Genomic DNA, 20,193 nt, shown 5'->3' on the forward strand with positions numbered 1-20,193 from the left:
TACATCAAACACATAAGTGTAAGACATAAATTATGAAACTCTGAGAAGAAAACTTGTAAGCTTAATTCTTCATGAACTTGGATAAGGCAATGGTTTCTTAGATATAACACTAAAGCACAGGCAACAAAAGAAAGGGTAAGTTGGACCTCATCAAAATTGAACACTTTTATGCTTCAAATAACTTTATGAAGAAAGTGAAAATATGAACCAGGCAATGGGAGAATGTATCTGTAAATTATATACCTGACAAGTTTCTTTTATGGAGAATATGTAAAGAACTCCTATGACTCAACAATAAAAATAAATATAGCCCAATTTAAAATGGTCAAAAGATATGAACAGATATTTCTCCAAAGACGATATGTAGCTAGCCTATAAGCATGTGAAAAGATGCGCATCGGTAGTTATTAGGGAAATGCAAATCAAACCACAATGTGTTACCACTTCACACCCACTATGATTACTATAATTCAAAAGATGGAGAATAAAAATTGTTGTCAGGGATGTACAAAAATCAGAACTCTCTTACATTCCTGGTGAGGATGTAAAAGGTTCAGCAACTATGGAAAGGGTTTGACAGTTCTTCTCTTAGGTACCCAAGAGAATTGAAAATATATGCTCACAGAATGGATATTCATAGCAGCATTATTCACAACAGACAGAAATGAAAAATAATCCAAATATCTGATAAATAAATAAGTAAAATATGGTATATTCATACAATAAAATAGAATCAATTTTAAAAATAAAGCATTTATCCATGCAACAACATAGATGAAACTTTTTCAAAGTACACATCATGATAAGTGAGAAAATTCTTACATATGGTCACACATTATATAATTCCATTTATATGAAATGTCCAAAATAGATCAATTCACAGAGACAGAAAGTAGATTAGTGGTAGCCAGAGGTTGGGTAGAGTGGGGAGTGGAAAGCGATAACTAATGGGCCCAGGATTTCTTTCTGAAGTGACGAAAATGTTCTGGAATTAGATAGTGGTGATGGTTGCATAAGGCTGTGAATGTACTCAAAGCTCCTGAATTGATCACTCAGGAAACAAACACACAAAGACACAAGAATACCACATAGCAAAATATGGTAAGTTTGGTGGATGTAATATTTTGTTTTTGAGATGAATCTTGTAGGATGGATATGATTTTGACCATAGTATAGTATCAACAAAGACATAGAGCAGAAAGTCTCAGTTGATTTGAAATTTAGAGAGGGTCTAGTTTGACTGCACTGTCGAGCCATTTGAAAAGATGAGGCTGCAAGCTAGAATGAAATAAGATGTCAGAAGAGTCTGAATGTCCCATGGAAGTCCTCACAAGGGTTACTGAGGCGGTGCTGAGGTTTTTGAAGGCTGATTGCCTTAGGACTATGCTTGCAGGTCAGTTTGAATCCTCCCTCCCAGGAATGCTAGAATCACAGAATTTTATAGCTATAGGGAGCCTGCAATACTATCTAGTTCAGTAATTTAAAAGCAGTGGGGCCCATTTTTCAAAAGCAATTTTAGCAATACGTAGGGCAGTTAAAAGGAAGAATCCCTGCAATCCAGATACCTCAGTCCTTTCGTTTCAGCCCCCCCTCCAGACACCCATGAGGAAAACAGCGGCAGCAGCAGCTCAGATAACCCCTCGTTTTAGAGATGAAGACACTGAGAGTCTGAAGACTAACTTGCCTTCACAAGAAAATTGAATGAATGTTTGGCAAACTGTGTTCCAGGTGTAGGGGGAAAGAACAAGGCAGAGATGAGGGAGTGTGGGGAGTTTGTTCAGAAATGTTCAGGAAAAGAATCGTGCTGTGTAGTAGGAACCAAGACAATCGCCTTTCTGTGATGAAGTCATTAAGGGCTAGCATGAGTTTAAATTAGGCAGTGATGTCACCCCACACATGCAGGAGCATGCCTTGAACACACCAGCATCTTCCACAACGGTCTGCACGTGAGTCAATGTTCTCCTTGGCTCTGTCCGAGGGCCGCCCCTATGGCAGCATCTTGTATCTACCCATCAGGATGGGTGAGGAAGGTCCCACTGAAGGAAGTTGGATCACTCTTCACTTCCACTGTGCGCAGAGTACACAGGGGAGAGATTCCGGAAAACTCTCTTCGTAGCTCAGGAAGGAGGGCAGGTAGTTTTCCCTGCAGGCAAAGCAGAAAACAGATCTCATTTGAAGCTCTTATTTCTTAGTTGCCCGGTAACAATGCACAAAGTCCAGATCTTGGCCTTCAACTTTCATCTGTTTGGTCAACCACAGATGCCAATATGAATCGATCCTTTCTATAAAAATAGCAAACTGACATTTACGAGGGGTCCCCACCAGTCCGGAACTCCAGTCACCACTCCAACAATTGCTGCACACTTAGGTGGTGAGAACCTCTGAACTTAGTCATGGTCTTAGTTGAAAGGGGGGAAAGTGTATGAACTTATCTGAGAGACAAAGAATCATGAGAAAGAGACTTCTACTCTGGAAGCGAGAGAAACCCTTTGTCAAACGTTTCCCCATTTTCAATACCCATGAAGACGCACACAATGGGGAATGTTCAAGTCACCCACGAGGAGGAAATCTATTTATTTCCCTCGTATTGTTTCTTGCATTAGATCATGATTCAACGGAAGTGCTGGTGCAACTGTTTGAATTCTAGTCATTATAAGACACAGGTTATGGCTCCAGGTGCTGACTGTGAACACAAACAATAATGATACTACGCTGTATTTTTAAATATATAATAAGGACATTATCCAGTAAAACCACTATCATGCTACTGCCTGTATAATGGGAAACCACCACCAGCTTAAATGTGGGGACATTTTGCAGGATTACAGGACTAATCCTTATTTAATAAACTCGAAGAAAAAAGTCCTACCAAATATCTGCTTGTCATGGTAGCATTTCCCGGCTCTTTCTTTGTGAGACATTAAAGCTGTTAAAGAACTTCTATAAACAGTGAGGTTTTTTTTTTTCCAAGTTATGTTCTTCTATTATTAAAGTTTATCTGAATAAAGATTTTCTTTGGGGAAATCTATGCCAGAGTGTCTTTCCTGAGGATGCAACACATGGAAATATGTAAAAAAAAAAAAAAAAAAAAAAAAAAATCGTTTTGCCAAGGGGTGAAACACTCCTGACATTCGCCGTGATGCACTCTGTTGTCATTATCATAACATGCAATCTCTGTCCATAAACTTTGAGAGAAGACATGGAGAGAATGTTTCTGTCACTAGGAAAAAATTACTCATCTGCTTCTCCAAGAGGCTGCCAGGCCTGGCAGAGGGGCATGCGCTCAGAGGATGTTGTCGTTTGATCAAAGGCCAGCGGCGGTGGTCCAGGGCCTCCTGGGACAGGAGGGGTCAGAGGTGTCCCTCAGAAGGAAGCTAAGTGGTTCCGGTTCTACCTATGCACACCTCGGACCATCGCACCCTGGGCTCCTTCACGTTTGACCTCTGCTTCCTTCGTTGCCTTGTTTGTGGCACTGTTTTGATTCCATTTCACAACAGCTGCAGAGAATTCCTGTTTAAATTCCACGCCCTCCTTTGCATCTCCTTCCCACCTCCTTCCGCCAAAAAAGTGCATCCCCTTGTCTTTGCCGAGGGTGGAATTAACCAACATAAAAGATTCCTCTGGGATGGAGAGCCAAACACATCTCCTATGTAGCACCCTCAGCAAGGGATGGAGTGAATCAAAGCGTGCTTCACATTTTCAAGGAAAATGCCTACTCGAATCAGAGTTTTTTGATGACTTTGATTTTCCCCTTTGAGTCTCCAGTGGAAGCGTAATTCCCTTTATGTGGAGGAAAGCGCACTGGCTCTATTAACCAAAATACTCCAAAGCTGCCGGGTGAGGGGCAGAGGACAGCTTGACAGTCAGACGCTTATGTAAAGGACTGAGTTTCACGGCAGCCTGCGTCTGACGCTCATGACTCCGTGCCAACCAGCAAAGTGGCTCCATATAGAAACGATGTTAAACCAAAACATCCTGGCCCATTAGTCCTCCAGCCATTTTTTGTTGTCTTTTCTTAGCTTAGTGAATTGTGTGTCCAAGTGTGGTATAGTGCTAAATGAAATTTAGCTAAATTAAAAGAAATAAATGAAACTGGATCTGATAAGCCCAAGCTTGGCGCTTACCCAGTGACTTCAATATAATCGAATATTGCATTAATTAACTTTTTAAATCACTTTGATGAATATTACAATAACTTAAAAGATTTAGAGGCCAACTGGTTATCGTTTTAAAAAAATGAAAGAAAACAATCATCTCCGTCATTTTCCATTTTGGCAAGAATGGATGCTTTCTTCATACAAAAATTAATACTTTAAAAATTAGGTATCACTGGCTTCATCACTAAAACCTGGTAAATGCCTTCTCCACTATGTATAGCAGGTGAGACGAAATTCTTGTTACTCTCTGTATGTTACATTCTCTGTTCTTACCAGGTACAGGAACTCAGTTACCGGACCAGGAAAATGATCTCTAAATTCGCATATCCAAAGCCTTATCTATTCAAGACAAATTGCTTGACTCACTGTGTTGTTTGATTCAAAGTGTTGCTGTCACTATTATTGCTTATGGCCTAGAAGGCAAAGGAAACTGGGGCGGCATCTTGCAGGTAACTGAGGCCAATCTGATGCCTTATGCTCCCCAAAAGACAGGACTGAGAAAGATTATTTGGAGGCAGTGGATAAATTGCCTCTGTTCTCTGCTTTATTTTATAAGGGCACGAGTGGCCTTTCTGGATGTGACAGCTCTCAAGGAATGCTCAGTGGTGGATATAAACAATTTTCACTCTATTTTTTTCCTTCCCTGACCTTTACATCAAGCATAGCCTAGGGAACATAACAGAAAGAGTGTAGCTTTGGGCTCAGGGGAACCAGGACCTGCATCTTGTCTCTGTAACCTACTAGCTGTGAGACTTTGGATAAATTATTTAACCATATAAGCCTTAATTCTGGGTTCCTGAAATGCAGCAAGTGGAACTTCAAAACCTTGGTGTGTGAATTAAATGAGATTCACTTGTAATTTGTATTAAATCATTAGGGCAATCCAAGGAAATCATCTATCTACAAATAGAACTGTGTGCCCTCAAACCCACCGCCTTCAAAACAAAAATAAAAGCAAACCAGACAAACAAAAACGACGACCCACAGTGGTGTCTCTGAGATAGTTCAACGTGGTGCTATTAATAGTAAGGCTTCATAATTTACTGAGAGTCCTTCTCTCTTTGTTGAGTTCTTTCAACAAAACCTAAATTCCTGCTTATCTGTGCTGCCCGGTACGTACTTGTGATTCATGGGGGCTGCCATGGATTTTGATGCTGACTGTTCTATCAGTGGTTCACTTCGGCATTATTTAAAACAAATTTCCAGGGTAATGAAGCCTCTCCCTTTTGTAAACGTAAATTATATTTCATAAGCCTGGGAACATGTAAGTTTGCCAAATCTGAAGCAAGACAGCCTTGATGACTTCAGTCCGTTCTCAGCCCTTGATTACAATTTGATTTCCTTTGGCATCAAAAGACAAACTATTTTAGTGAACAATGTTCTTCCTTTAGCAAGAGTGAGCTCCAGTTACTTGGCAAAGGACCTGTTCATTTGCCAGACAATATGTCCAGCGTCTTAGCAATAGCTGAAACACTGAATTTGATTTAAGAGCAGCCCAAAGTTAAGAAAACAAAGGAAAGTATATGACTCCCTGCAGGGCAGACGTTAGAAGATCACTTGGTTAATGCCATTGCCCCGTTTCCCTCTCAGGTGTGATTTTGTTATGAGGTTGCTTTTGGGAGTGGGAGCTGTGACTCTCATCTGCCCCTTGACTGGACATTTAAGTCTGTAAGTGTTTAAGTATTCTGTTTTACTCAAAATGCTTTTTCTTTCCTCTGATGCTTTCTCAGAGTCACTTGATGTTTAAAACCACGTTTGTGCTTCCACTCCCCGATTAGCATTGTTCTTTTTAAGAAGCACCTTCACCTCTTCTGTGTACACTTCAGACTCCGCCAAGTTGGTCTCATGAGGACTTGCAGCTTCTCTCCAACACGTGAACATCTTTCCTTGGGAGTTCATTTGAGGTTTCAGTTTGGTCATATCATCTTACTTCATTACTTGGAGTGTATTGTTAACATTACTGGTAGCTTTATATTAGCAGATTGGCACACCTCCCGTTCTTCCAGGAGGAAATTTCCTGGTGCGTAAGGAGGAATGAGGAGTATTACTGTTCTCTTACTAGGTGCAGAAGGAAGCCCTGGGACTCAGAGACTCTGCCTACTCCTGTTAACACTTTGCGTTTTCTTGGGCTTGAGAGAGAACATTGGCCACATATCCTTGAGTCCAGAACTTTCTACATTGGACCAGTACCATTCCAAAAAAGAGAACAGCTGTAACAGTATGGAATTGTGAAACACGCTGCTCTGTAGCAAGACAGAAATCTGTGTGCGTCTATCTGCCTACGCAAAGTCCATGATGCCTCTTACCAAGAAAACTGTCTTCAGTCTTTGGAGGCTGAGCATTTTGAGATCTCTAACGAGCCATAGTTCTGTGCTGACCCTTGGTTACCCAGAGATCTCCAACCACATTTGAGCTATAGCAATCTCTCTGCATCCCAGATTTCTTCTATGGTGTCATTAAAATGTGTCTTTTCCTTCTCCTGTGCTCACAGTGTTGCTCTTGGCTTGTCCATGAACTAATCTGATAAGTGTATCAAGCTTAAGATATTAGTAGAGGCTAATGTATTAATGGTTCCCATCTCATGAATCATCTTTGCATTTTAATAGCAGCCTATTAGCCTACTACAGATGATAAGTTTAATGCCACAAATATTGCCTTAATTTGATAAGAATTCTAGGCACCAAGACAGAACCTCAGGAGAGAAAAATATATTTGGAGTTTAAATGGGGCTGTTGGCGTTATGTCAAAGTTAGTTTAATTATTTGTTAACTAGCTATAGCATAAAAATTAAAATTCTCTGAATTAAATGTGTGAAATGCCAGAATTATATATATTTTAGTATCCTGACAAAAAAAGCTCAGACCATCACTTCTTTTCATGCTTAAAACTTTTACCACATCAATATCACCACTACCAATTTAATAAGAGCTTGGTCAAAGTGGATTTTATAATTTTTTTGTTTTTTCATATTATAGTAGAAGATCGATTTCAACAGATAGTGTAAATTGGATGGGTAGAGGGAAGAGCTATTTATTAACACTTGATCATCTTTGTTCTCATTCTGACACATCTGAGTGGGTCACCTGACATTTTTGAGCATCTCTTAAGTAGGGGCACTTTAACAAGGCTAGAAAATTTCATTTCTGACCTCTAGTTGTTTCTAATCTACCAGAGACCTTAAGAAGATAGGAGAAAACGAACTTAGTTTTATGAAAAGCATGGTTCCATGAATAAACTAGACATGATTTCTAAGAAATGTAGCTGTGATTTAATTATTGGGGAAATTAGAAAAGATCTCTGTAAAATTATATTCTTTTCCAACAATTCTGCACATTCACTACAGAAAATTTGAAAAATACTGAATGGTCTATGAAACAACATGTGAGTCAGTCAAAATCCCACCCCATAGTGATATGATTAATTCATTCTGTCCAAAAACCCAATTTACTGAGTGCTTGTATCTGTGCATATGAGAGAGCACTAAATATTACAGAATTGAGATGGCGTCATAGGATGCTATCATGTTTTTCATGTAGCATTCATGTATGAACTTTTCTCCTATACCATACAACTTCTTCCAGAAACATATGTCTCGTATTTTTGTCCAAAGTGTCTGTTGGCATTACCAAAGAGGATAAAGGGAGAAAAGCAAGAACCAGTCACATAAATGTTGGCATAGGTATAGTTAAAGCCACCCTTCTTTAAAAAAAGAAATATACTGAAAAACACACATAAATGATATTAAAATAGAAAGCAGGAGGGAACTAATGGGATCTATAAAAAAATACCAGGCAGACAGCATATTGGAACATCATCTAAGGACTCAGAAGAGGACAATATCCCTGAACATTATTAAACAGTTCACCTACAAAATGCTTTCAAGTTTTTGAAATTCTTTATAACAATAATATTGTTTACAGCTGTTATTTCTGAACTTTTTTTTTTTTTTTTTTTTTTTTTTAGCAAAAGAATCTTATTTATTTAAATGAGAAATGCAAGGCTGGGGTGAAGTGGTGATACACTTTGGCTCTGTGTCCCCACCCAAATCTCATCTCCATAATTCCCACATGTTAAGGGCAGGACCAGGTGGAGGTAACTGGATCGTGGGGCTGGTTCCCCCTGTGCATTTCTCGTCATAGTGAGTGAGTTCTCACAAGATCTGATGATTTTATAAGCATCTGGCATCTTCCCTGCTTGCGCTCACTCTTTCCTGTCATCCTTTGAAGAAGGTGCCTGTTCTCCTTTGCCTTCCTCCATGATTGTAAGTTTCCCAAGGCCTCCCCAGCAATGTGGAACCACGAGTCAATTAAACCTCTTTTCTTCATAGATTACCCAGTTTCAGGCAATTCTTTATGGCAGTGTGAGAATGGGCTAATGCAAGTGGCATGTGCTTGTAGTCCCAGCTACTCAGGAGGCCAAGGTGGAGGATCACTTGAGCCCAGGAGTTTGAGATCAGCCTGGACAACATAGTGAGACCCTCATCTCCAAAATAATAATGATAATTAAAATAAAAAGAACAGATCTTAAAAAAATAAATGAGAGGCTCCAATACAGAAAAGTCAATAAAGGGCAGGGTTGGAGCTGTTGACTTTGGGACATCAGTAAAACCTCAGCCAGCAGCTGTAACAAATAGTGGGGAAAGCAGGAGGGTGGAGCAGTAGACACTCTGCTCATGAGGCACAAGCCCATTGGAGTTTGCTGCCAGGCTGGGGTCCCTGGATGGAATAGGAAGAGAAACGACCAATACAAGGAAGGTCATATTGTGCACCAGGCTTATGCGGGGTACTTTACCTGGTTTAGATATATAATCTATGTAATTGATCCATTATTGTCCCCGTTTCACCAGTAGGAAAACTGAGGTTTGGTGAGGTTAAATACTGTTAGTCAGCATTGGAGGGAGTGTTAGAACCCAGTACTGTCTCATTACAAACTGGAGTTCATCTCACTTGTACCCCACATATGAGTTCTTTCAAAAGTCACTTGGGGCAGTCCTCTGCATTTTACCCATTTCCATTGGTTAATTTATTTTGCAAATTAAAAAATCACAACATAAAACTTAGATTTCAAAACAAATCTAAAACTTAAATGCAGGAAAAATCCTGAAAAGGGAAATTAACACAATGGCTAACCATGTGCCCTCAGGATGGTTAAGATAGGAGTGATTTATTTTGTATTTGTGTGTGTGTGTGTGTGTATGTGTGTGTATGCACGTGTGTGTGTTTACAAAATAGCTACTAATAATGTAAAAAAGAAACAAATAAATGAGGTTTTGTTAAGGATGTATAGGTTTGTTAACTTTATTTCTCCATTATAAATGCATCACACACACACACACACACACACACACACACACACACACAAAGACATCACATAAATTCATTATTTATGTGAATTATGTGAAATCACATAAATTCAACACATAAACGTTGACAATTTATAGTTCATTTTTCTCTTCTTTCTCAAATTTTCTACAATGAACAAATATTCCTTATATAAATGAAGAGTAAGATAAATATTATTTTTAAATGGAAAAATAAGAACTTACTGTTTTCTCCCATTTCCTACATAGAATAGGCCAGAATTGAGCATAGTTGAACCAGAAAATATTCCCAGCCAGTATTGACAGGATCTCTTTCACTCGGAACTGGAATTAAACTGCATTAAAACAACAATAAAAATTGCCAGTTTCAAAACACTTTCCATATTCCAGGCACTGTTCCTGGGCTTCATGAGGATGATCTCCTTTAATAATCCAACAATTCTGCAAGGTAGCTACAACTGTCTATTTTCATGTCATGGATGAGGAAACTGAGGCCTAGAAATTCAGTGTCATTACCAAGGTAACACAGCTGGTGGATGGTGGAGGCTGTATCTGAACCCAGCATGTCTGACCTATAGACCCTCTCTGTGACCTTAAAGCCATACTTCCTTCAAGGAACAGTGAGGGGGGCACCTAGATGATAAATGCTCCAAGAGGACCTGAAGCCATTACATATTCGTCTCTAGCAATGTGACATTTCAACATTTTCAACTCCTGTGCCCCAGAGTCCACATGAACATCGAAGCTATTTGCAAAACCATAGTTCCTCTAAGAGAAGGACACTCCGTGCAAGTAAACACTCAGTTCCATCCAGCACATTTTGCTTCGACAGTTCATTTTCTTCCAGGGTAGAAACTGGTTCTCTTGAAAGCAAAGCAAAGAAAAAATTGCGCACATGCATTTTTTTTATTTTAAATATTATATGTACGTAATATGTTAAAATTGCATGATATGTATAGTTTCTTAAAATTAAAGATCTGAAATTTGACTCAGGGTAGGAATCATTAGTTGAACGATTAGCATCACTTCCTTCGACATCTTGATAATGACTTAGAAAAGGAAAGGGGAACGACAATGGTCTCACAATGTTCTTTTCCATGGGAAAGGTTAAATACCAAACACTTATTCCACGTGATCTCAGAATCTATTTTTTTTTAATAAATTTTCCATGGTGGGAAAAATTCATAGTATTAACCAATTACAGATAAATAGAAATGGAAAGATTTGTGGACACTTGAGCCTTGGACCTGAGCAGATTCCCTCACGTGCGTCTCTCCAACAGGCAGTCCCAGATTCTGGACTTGTCTGCAGCAGGATTGATGGTTCAGGCATTCAGGCAACCATTCATTTATTCAACAAACATGCAGACCACATTCTGCATGCCAGGTATTGCACAGAATGCTTTTGTGAAGAAGGCAAAGTTTCAGGTCTCAAGAAGTTTAAGTTCTAGTAAGTGAAGCCAACACAAACAAAGAAGAAGCTAAGATAAGAGCCGGGTGCGGCGGCTCATGCCTGTAATCCCACCACTTTGGGAGGGCAGATCACAAGGTCAGGAGTTTGAGACAAGCCTAACCAACAAAGTGAAACCCCATCTCTAGTAAAAATACAAAAATTAGTCAGATGTGGTGGTGCACACCTGTAATCCCAGCTACTCAGGAGGCTGAGGCAGGAGAATCACTTGAACCCAGGAGGCGGAGGTTGCAGTGAGCCAAGATGGTGCCACTGTATTCCAGCCTAGGTGACAGAGTGAGACTCCATCTCAAAAAAACAAAACTAAACTAAAGAATATAAGATAAATTCAGGTAGGAATAAATGCAGTAGGCTAAGGAGAGAACGAAGATGGAACTGGGGAAGGGAGAGGACATTATTTAAGAGGGGATGGTTGGGGAGATCTCTCCACCATCTTTTGAGATGACTTTGAGCAGGAAAATTTCAGGAAGTGAGGTGTGTAAAGCTCTGTGGAGGCTAAGTCAGGATGAGGAACTGGTGGTTCAAACGCTCTGAAGCAGAAAAAGTGTGACATGGTCAAGAAGTAGGAGGAAGGTTGCTATAACATCCTAACCTAGTGCTTCTCAAATGGGGTCTGATTTTCCTGCCTTGGGTACCCTTCGCAATGTAGGGAACACTTTTGATTCTCACATGGTGGGCATGGGTGGTGAATTCTACAGCATCTAGTGGGTAGATTCAGGGTTGCTGCTGAATATCAGCCAGTGCACAGGACACTCCACAATCAGGAATGATCAGCCCCGTGTCACTAGTGCCTTCAGTGAAGAAACCCCTGTTTGAAACTCTCCTTTCCAGTCTCTCACAGGCAGCTGTGTCCGCTCCTGTGATGATGAAGTCCCACGATTAAGGAGACGATTTAGACCGGGGACCAAATACAGGCTCTTGCCCCAGATTGTACACATCCTATAATAAGGAAGAAGGGTCACCGAACTGACCATATGCTCACTAAGTAAATAGGAAGGCATGATATATGAAAAGAACAGACAATAAAAAGTTTAATATGTAATTGTTATTACCTTTTTTTTTTTTTTTTTTTTTTTTGAGACAGAGTCTCCCTCTGTCACCCAGGTTGCAGTGCAGTGGCACGATCTCAGCACACTGCAACCTCCGCCTCCCCAGTTTAAGCAATTCTGCCGCCTCAGGCTCCTGAGTAGCTGGGATTACAGGCACATGCCACCATGCCCAGCTAACTTTTGTATTTTTAGTAGAGATGGGGTTTCACCACGTTGGCCAGGATGGTCGCGATCTCTTGGCCTGGTGATCTGCCTACCTCAGCCTCCCAGAGTGCTGGGATTACAGGCATGAGCCACCCGCACCTGAACTTGTTCTTACCTTTATAAAGTCTTTAGTTAGTCCTTTAGCAAATATAAAGAAAATCTAGTATAAATTCCTTGCCTATTTGGAACCCTCTCTCAGTAGCTTCTCCTAATTTCACCACACGGCATCATTCTGCTTCCCATACCATGACACAACCTCCTCACTTTCAATTTACATCCTAAAACTTCAGCACCGAATAGCGCCATCACCACTTACAGGACTGAATACAACTCGAGTGAAACCTAGCAAGGGAAAGGTAAGGAAGAAAAGAGATACGAAATGAGATGGGCTGGGGAGGAGGGTGCAGGGGAAGACATACAGGAGAGTGGGGCCGACCTGGGTGACAGCGTTGCCCAGCGAGTGAGTGCAGAGAGCTCAGAGCCGCCCTGGTGAGATTCTGCTAGGTGAGAACCAGATAAATGCTGCACAAGGAATTGAAGAGGGAGAAGGGGAGTCAAAGGTTAAAAATTCTAGTTTTCATCCTATAGTGTTTTCAATCCCTATCAAATGAAATGTGTGAAGTTCTGTGGCAAAAGATGTTTAGGTCTTTGGTGGGCTAGTGTATTTTGGGAAACTAGAGAGTTGTATTTTAGGAAAATTATGAAAGAGCCATGTACCTTGGTATAACTGCCTTTATTTTCGCTATATTTAAACCATTTCAGACATGGTCACTCCTGTTCATTTACAGTAAACTAACTACATCTTTCTTTAAGATTAAAAAGAAGTAAGTAAACATTGGATTTCTTTTTCTCAGCCCCAGTCTCACAATTCCCTCTTTCAATCATGTACCTCTGATTTTCACCTACTTTTCTCCTCTCTGCTGCCCATCACATTCTCTTTCTTCTAAGTTTAAAAAGTGGAGGTTTTAGAGGAGAAATAATGGAGGGAAATGCTGCCATCCAGAACTGAAACTAGGAGAAAAGCTTGCAGGTTGAAAAGTTGTGCTCCGTAAGTTCCACCCACTTAAATTCAGTCAAATATAGGGTATTAGTACAGAGATGGTCAAATAACTGTGTCTATATACCTGTATAGAACCTGTGTGTGAGATTTTAAAACTGCTTGACAATGGCATGTATATGATGTTTGTGATAAGGCTGATGATATGCACCTCTAAAGCATTTCCCACTAAATATGTAAATAATTATTAAATACTTCACGTTGACACTCAGTGACCAGCTGAAAAAGAGACCTTCTGGAGATGTGATAGATGATTTCAAACCAGACATCCTTCCCATGTGAAATAGTATTATGTATTTACGACCACAACCGTCGAGTTTCACAGCTCATTAACAAGCCAGTGCAAGAGGAGATTGCACTCTTAGTGCTTGTTACATTTACTCTCTGGACCACTGCAGTAGACACACACATCCTAGCAAAAATAGCACACAGTGCAGGTACCTTCAAAACCCGTCATCCATCTGACATGCTGATAAATGTCTCCTCCCATCACCAAGTCAATTTACATTGTCTGGAGTTAGGGGGAGCAGAGAGCTCACGAACACAGGAGATGAAGCTGTTCCTTCTGAATGGGACCGAGGAGAGAAAAATGGGCTCAGCAGCGGCCCCTTACCCCCGGTCAGAGGATACATGCTGGGAGAAAGCACTAAGACACATTTGGCACAAGGTTTAACGCTGGCCAGGCGTAGGTGGGAAAATAAAGCTGATGATGATCCCATCTAGATTTTAATGGAGAGATTAATCTTGCTTCTGTTTGGAATGTGTGGAGTGTGTGTGTGTGTGTGTGTGTGTGTGTGTGTGTGTGTTTTAGAAGGATCTCCTGGGACATGAACTTAACATGGTAGGGGTCAGCCACATGTGACTCATCTGCCCTCTGCTTTGGCACACACAAGTGTTTCTGCGTCGCTGGGAATCCCTGAGAAGGTGAGAGGAAATGGCCTGGTGGGCGTAGCTTCAAAGGACTGGGGTGGACAGTGAACTGCTTTTCTTTTCCCATCAGTGTCTAAATTTGTCTCCATTGTTTCTTTTTTTTTTTTTTTCTTCTCCCTTATACTAAAATGGGACTTTGGCCCAGGGAGGGACAACAATGTCTTGACAGAGAACTCTGTCCATGGAAGACAGGGTCATCTACATTGTCTGAACTCCATGTGCAACAGAGATTACACCCAGAGAAAACAAAAGAACTACGCAACAGAAATGTCCAGAGCCAGTAAACAAGAGAAACGTGACCTCTGTAGCTGGCGTATTCCTGCAGTGGTTGGAGTTGGTGAAAAATAATTGCTCTACTCCCACCCCACCCCCATCATTAGCCCATCCCATGAGAAAGAGGATACAGAGAGCCAGGGTTTCCTAAGGCTCTGACTACGCCTTGAGAGTGGGATGAAGACACAGAAGCTAAGGGAGCAGAAATGTAATAAGCAGTCTCTTTGCATTAAAGGGTACCCAAGTGGCTTCCAATTATTAATGTAACTAACAGTAGCTCTTCTATTATGACTCGGAGAAATCTGACTCAGCATATAATAGAGTACAGTATAGTTCAATATTTTAATTTAAATGGGCTATTAGACCTAACTAAAGCAATGGTAGTATATAATTCAGTGACCCAGATGATGTATTTATTGCTGTTTAATATAGCAAATAACTTTTCATTCATTCAACAAACATTTTTTTATGCCAGGCTTTTAACTCAGCAGTGGACTTAAATCCTAGTATTAGATCTCTGAGATCCTTAGGAACATTTTGGTTTTGAAAGTATTATATCTCCACCAGGCATGGTGGCTCACACCACACCTGTAACCTCAGCACTTTGGGAAACCAAGGAGGGAGGATTACTTAAGGCCAGGAGATCGAGACCAGCCTGGGCAACAAAGCAAGACTCCTACCTCTACAAAAAAAAAAAATTTTTTTTAATAACCAGGACTGATGGCATGCTCTGGCAGTCCTGGCTACTCAGGAGGCTGAGGCTGAGGAATCGCTTGAGCCTGGGAGTTCGAGGTTGCAGTGAGCTAGAATTGTTCCACTGTACTCCAGTCTAGTGACAGAACTAGAGACTCTCTAAAAAAAAAAAACCCATATCTAAAAATGTGTCATTCATAAAAGTTAAAAAGTATGCACTACTAACTTATTTCAGAGATTCATAGCCAAAAAAAAAAAGTTCTCTATAGAATCATTTGGTGATTGTAATTTATAAGATATGAAGAATGCAAATATTCCAGCCTTGCAAAACTGGATCAAGTCTCCTGGTACTTTTTTAGGATAGCCATACATTTCAATAACCTCTGTCACTATTAAAGCATTTGGGAAATAGAAACAGGGACCACAAAACTGAGCGTGACTCAGACATACCAGCTGAAACTCCCAATATCCCGGCGTCTTACGGCTGCTGGCCCGTACAGACCCTTTCTCTTGTGTTTGCTGATGCTATCATTCCTAAAAGCAAGCTGGAAAGGCTGCTCCTGAGAAGCTGATTGAAAATTGATAAGTTAAAAACAAAGAAGATGTTTATACTCTTCCCTAAAGTGAAATTCATAAAACTTTTACTGTTGTTTGTGCTGCAATTCAACTCCTTTCGTTTAACTCATTGCACAATATAATTCATAAATCGAAACAATGAGGTTTACTTCCAACATCTGGGAGAACTGAAGGAAGAAATGACTGTGTGAGCAGAGGTGATAATCAGGGAAAGACCAAAAACTACCAAGATGTGCCTTCCCATATTGTTGAGGCTCATTTCAAAAATCCCATGATCAAACTTCTTCTCTTCATACAATTAATCACCTTTTCTGGATGCCACGGATGTAAAATACTTTGCAATGATGGTCGTAGGTCATTTTGCATTCACTCACGCTCAGGTTCCTGCCATAATATCCTCTCCTTTTGATTTTTGCAGAGGTATGTTGAATCTGTCATCATCACGTATTTGGAAAGCAATTTGTAACCTCTTGATAGTTGGTCTGTCTTTGAGATCCCGAGAGGTGTGTGAACAAATAGGAGTCAATGAGACCCAAGTTAAGCAGAGGAACAAGTTTAAAACATACAACAAAGTACATAGCAGAGTCACTGTACAGTGGTGTTGAAAGTTAAGAGACAACACCCCAAACTGAATTTCACTGGTCTCCTGAAATCAGAAATAAGTGGTTGAGGTAGAATGCAGGGTTAGAGAAATTGAACATCAGCCCTTTGGGGCCCCAGAGGCTTGTTCTGTCTACATCAACCTCATTCCAGGACTGAGAGAAATACAGACTTCAGAGGCAGTGACATAGATATAGAAAAAAATGAAACACAAAACTTGGGAGAGACTACACATCAGTATTTATCTGATCTTAGGGAAGGAAGATACTTTCATAGAATAAAACCAACAAAAGAAATGATAAAGAAAAAACCTGCCTACACTCATCTAATGCTGACAAGGTATTAGATATTGTTGTGTAAGCTTTATAAATACCAACCAATTTAATCTTTCTAGCAAAGACATGAGGTCCACACTATAAATTAATCTCAGTTTGCAAAAGAGAAACCCGAGGCAGTGAGAGATAATGTGACTTACTCAAGGTGAGAAAGCTTACAAAGGACAAAGGCAGAATTTAAACCCGAGCAATCTAACATCTGAGTACATATCTTAAACTCTGTGCAACCCAGGGTTAGCTTTCATTCTCAAAAATGTAAACATCTATAAATTTGTTAAATAGGAAAATATAAGAAGGCAGCAGGTTAATATCTGGAGAGTCCCGATTGGCGGTGTTGAACTCTGCCTACAGAGAAAGTTACATAAAGAACTGAAAAAATACCCATGCTATTACCTTCAATCCAGGCCAATTAAACCAGAATCGCTGGAGAAGGGGTCTGGCATTAGCAGACGTATTAAAAGCACTTCAGGTGATTCTCATGAGCAGCCAGGGTTGAGAATGACTGAGATAGGAACAGGGAAATATATACCATTATTTTAATTTAAAAAATATGAACAAGCAGCATCAATAAACCAATCAAGAAAAATTTCAAATGAATAATGACAATTACTGTCTCTTATATATAAACAGAGACATACGGTTTCAAAATGGAATATCATTTGGTTTCTATCAAAGTAACAAAAAGGCTTTTAAAAATGTTTTGATAGTAATGAGACAGCCTGTATTAGCAAAAGAAGCATGTCAGGTCTAAAATTTGGTACATACTTCCTAGAAGTTGTTAATAAATTATGCCTTAAAACACAAAAAGTGATTCCACGTCTCATGATCTATCTTAAGGAAATAGAGATGGACATAGACACTCAGGCAGAAGCATGTTTGTAACAACATTATTTATAGTGGTAAAATATTGTTAGGGACAGACATCAGGAGAGTAGTAAATAAATTATTTGTTCATTCACACAGCAGCATGCAGTGCAAGGCAGGTACTACACAGCTCATGTTGGTCAGGAACTATGCCTATGATCTAATATTTTGAGAAAAAAATGATAACAAAACTACACACTATATATTCCCAAGTTTATAAATCCATAATTAAAAGATTAGAAGGAAATAAGCAAAACATTAACAACAGTTATCCCTATGTTAACACTTTTCTTATTATCCCTGTCAATTTCGGTGCACTTGGAAGGGTATCGTCCTACAGGCTGGGTGACCAGTACTCTGAAAAGGAAAAGAAGTCGTCCTGACACTGGTTAGATCGTTCTGCTAAGTTCCTCAGATATCCTTCCTGATTCTGAGATCCATGAATTACATCATAACCCAAGGTCTAAGGACATTCGCCCACAGGGTAGGTAGGCAGAGGTGATATTCACTATGCCGAGATGCTTGGTGAAGTATTTGCCTGCCGTGCTTATAAAGTAGCTTACAGGCCCCTTTTAGCTATTTACATCTGTTTATACGTGTCACGTTAGCACCAAAAGATAAGAACCATATGCAGACATTTTCAAAAGTCTACAAGTAGGATCCATGTCATTGAGTCATATTTCCAAACAACTTTTAACATATTTATGTAAGTCATGAATATATGCATATATGAATTAGCACTGCATTCTCAAACTGCTTCTAATTCACTTTTATATGAAAATGCTGACTTACAAGTTCTGGTATTTTATGATGCTTTAGACATTTGTAGGCACATCGTCTCCTACAAAAGACCTTTGTGCTTGTAAGATCAGCTGAAGCTCATGACTTCTGCACATCGAGTGTTTAAGTGTTCTCCCCATTCCAACTTGAGGACTGTGTCTTCCAGAAAAGTCTCTCTTTAAAGAAGTAAAGAACAGGAAAGAATATTTCTGAGTTTAAGAGACATGAGGAAATAGAATACATACATACATAAAATATATTATCTACTATTTCGATGCATTATAAAATAAAAGACTATATGTTAATGCATACACAAGTATTTTTGCTGAAACGCATCATTTAAACAATTGTTCCTCCTGAAGCTGAGTTTTCCTGAGCCGTGCTGCCAGTAGTAATATCCAGTCAAGATTAAATGGTCGTCACTAAACACAATTCAGTAGATTGAGTCCAGATAAAACGATTTGTACAGTGGGATCAAAGTTCTCTCTTCAACAGGAAGCTGGAGCCCAGAGGGAGTTAGACGGAGCCTGTATATAGTTTGGATTTCTTTCCATGTTAACAAACGTCCCAGTGAGAGATAGCTCATAGCCATCGGCGTTAAGAGCCTGGAGGTAGCATGCTGCTACTGGTGATCTCTTCCATTTTGATGGACACATCTGTGGGCTGGTTACTTTTTTAGATCCTGGACTCATTTGCATAGTGGACAGTGAAGACAGAGAGGTTCTTTAAATCTCCGGGCTGTGTCTGGCTCTGCCCTGCTCCCCTGAACGCGATCCTATGCCCAAGAATCTGAAAAGGACCAGCGAGGCAATGTGAGAAGGTCTTGGTAGGCAGCAGACATGAGGCCACCATCACACGTCACAGTCACTGGTGTGAGAGGACCAAAGCCACCATTCCCTTTATACGTCGTTGCTCTGCCTACATCAATAAATTAAGAGAAAGACGGCAAGCCCATCTCTCCTGTCCTAGCGGCGGGCCTGAGACAGGTTTGGCTGCAGTGAAGCCCACAGGGCTGCCGGCTGTGGGATGCCGAGTGCTGCAGCTGTGGGTGGCTTGATGGCAGCAGGCTGAGAGGCTGGCACTTTGGTTAAAGATGTTGCGCGTGTGGCGTGTAAATGGTTTCTAGAGTAACAGGAAGCCAATCGCACAAGTCGGTGTGAACGAATTAGTGTGAACACGCCCCACGGGGTTAAATCCCCACCTCAGGTAGTCACCTACCCTGGACTGACTTCTCATCTGTGCTCAGAAATTAGGTCTGTATTTGGGAAGATGCCAAAGAATCCTAAAATTATGCCGTATCTTCAAGGAGCTTATCCAAAAACTAAAAGCCTAAGAATCTTGCTAGTGGTGACCCTGACAACCTAGCTACGTCTGCACCCACCATCACCATGACTTCAGCCTCACAGGGAAACAAGTGTCTCTCACTCTGCCCTTCAAGACTGGCACTTCCACCCACGCTCCACACGGCATGCAAAGAACTCGGCTTGCTCACCTCATGGCCTTGCTCCCTTCTCCGTATCCACCTTCTCCCTCTATTCCATCTGTGCCCCCTACAAAACCTTTAACATTAAAATCCCACCCTCAATCCCACAGTGCCTTCTTCTTACCACCCTCCCTGTCCTTCTCACAGCCTTGCTCCTCAAGGAATCCATACCTGCTGGAGGCAGGCTTCTCTTCCTGCCTGCAACCTTAAGCAGTACGTCTGCCATCCCTATCGATCAATCCCCTAAATCTGCTTTTACAAAGCAAGCTTGTTGGTTGCCAAACTGAATGGATTCTTGAGTTTGCAACCAGCATTGTACTTAGTATGCTGGACGTCGTATCTCCTTAGTGTAGACTTTCCTCATCTCTAGCCTCAAGATTCCAAAAGGCACCTGCCTGGTTC

This window comes from Saimiri boliviensis, chromosome 16 (assembly GCF_048565385.1).
Source record: "Saimiri boliviensis isolate mSaiBol1 chromosome 16, mSaiBol1.pri, whole genome shotgun sequence".
NCBI classification, from domain to species: domain Eukaryota; kingdom Metazoa; phylum Chordata; class Mammalia; order Primates; family Cebidae; genus Saimiri; species Saimiri boliviensis.